This window comes from Zingiber officinale, chromosome 3B (genome assembly GCF_018446385.1).
Source record: "Zingiber officinale cultivar Zhangliang chromosome 3B, Zo_v1.1, whole genome shotgun sequence".
In the NCBI taxonomy this organism is placed as follows: domain Eukaryota; kingdom Viridiplantae; phylum Streptophyta; class Magnoliopsida; order Zingiberales; family Zingiberaceae; genus Zingiber; species Zingiber officinale.
This window is the reverse complement of record NC_055991.1, coordinates 14,177,965-14,180,078: the sequence shown is the minus strand read 5'-3', so window position 1 is coordinate 14,180,078 and position 2,114 is coordinate 14,177,965.

Genomic DNA, 2,114 nt, shown 5'->3' with positions numbered 1-2,114 from the left:
TAAAGTACAAATACCAAAAAGACCCCTTTATTAAAAAAAGTTAAAGGGTATTTTTCTATGTAAACTCTATCTTGTATTTTATTTTTAAAATATATTTAATTATAATAGTTATAATGTGACTATTACAGAGTTAAATCATTCTAACTAAAGAATTTCTACATAACGCACATATCTTACTATTTAATTAGATTGTTTTTTTTTTTTTTTAAAAGAGGGCGCTTACCTTACTATTTAATGTAGAATATGTACCTTTAATAATTAATTTTAATTAAATCTAAAATAAAATTATATTAATATCTCTTTTTTTCTTTAACTAATAAGTAATTTTAAAATTTATTAATAATTTTTTATAATTATTTTTTGAAAAAATATGGTTTTCTCGGATTGGTAGAATATGTACCTCACATTTTAGTAAAAATGTGGAACCGCCACATCAGCGGCCCCCCTAAAGCCGGTCCCACGGATATGGAGGGAGGTAAATGCAGGTACACAGGTGGAAAGTGCATAGCGGAGACGTTAACCTCAGACAGTGACACCCCGGGGATCGACCCCTGGACCTTTCAGCCACAGAACCATGCACCTCACATTTTAGGATTGGTAATAACGTGAATGAAAAAACTTCTATAAATACCTTGTATCGGTGGCATTATAAAAGCATACTTTTCTTGATGTTTTGGTTAAAATCAATTGCAATATTTATTTATTAGTTTAATATCTTATATAAAAAATTAAATTAATTTTTTATGAGGGAGAGTCTCGCGTTACCCTTACATTATATTACTATATGTTTAATGTATTTTTATCAAGCCTAATTTATAAATCTTGATACTAATTTATATGTATTCATGTATACTATGTTATAGTTAATTTTAAATTATACTCCTCTCTTCTTTCCAACTTAAATTAAAGGAATAAATAATTTTCTTTATTTAAATGGGATCAAACTAAATAAAAAATAAAAGGCAGTTATTTTGGCTAACACTGTGCTAATCTCTGTTTTGTAGGTTATTTTGGCTAACACTATTTTGCAGGTCAGACATGATCGGTCGATCGAACCAGAGGATTAGTCGACCGAACCAGGTCAACTTAAAGTAGTAATAAGCACAGAACAGATCAAACCAGAGTCCAGTCAAAGCATGATCGGTCGACCGAACATTAAGATCAGTCGACCGAACAGTAAGATCAGTCGACCGAACCTTAATGACTCAGCACTGCCAGCTCATCAACATCGTTCAGCAGCAAAGAAAAAAGAAGTTGATCAGTCGACCGAACTCGGAGATCGATCGACCGATCCAATCAGCATTAATGGTGCAATAAATAAAGATCTCGGCAGATTTCAACGAACAAGGAAAAAACTTGTTCGATCGATCGAAAAGTTGGTTCGGTCGACCGAACCATTAAAAGGCAGTTAATGCAGAAGATCGAGTCCGCATCAGACTTCAGCCAGGAAGGAAGGGAGCGGGTTCGGTCGACCGAACCTTCAGTACACCTATAAAACGAGGCTCGAAGTCTGAGGTAGAACAAGACTTTCTGATCCATTCAAGTTCCCCTCTGCAAGCTGCTCGTGCTACGAATTTTCATCAGTCTTACAAAGCTACTCCATCCGATCGAGCTTCGATTTTAAATTTCTATTGTCGGTATATTTCATTTTTACTGCACTTAATTTTATAAGATAATAGAGTGTTACTATCTTACATCTTTGTACATGTACGATCCACTTCTTTCCGAAGGTTTCGGAAAGAAGTGTTATAGTGGTTTAACCATCGGTGCGGTCAAGACCGCGGGCCTTCGAGTAGGAGTCGAGCTAGGCTCCGAACGAAGTAAACACTTTTGTCTCTCTCCTTATTTTCCGCTGCTTAATTCTGATTTTAAAAGATAAAAAGGAGTTTTAAAAAGAAGTGATACTCACCCCCCTATCGCTCTCAATCGATCTATCAATTGGTATCAGAGCCTCGTTAGCTCTGAATCTCTTAACCGGTTTTCAAAGCATTTTAAAACTCTCTCTTTTTCTTTTCTTTTGGAACATTTTTTTTATTATTTATTCTTCAAGCACTACTAATCCCAAGACGAAAGTCTTGGAAATATTTTGTCTTTTAATTTTTCCTTGCAAGGAT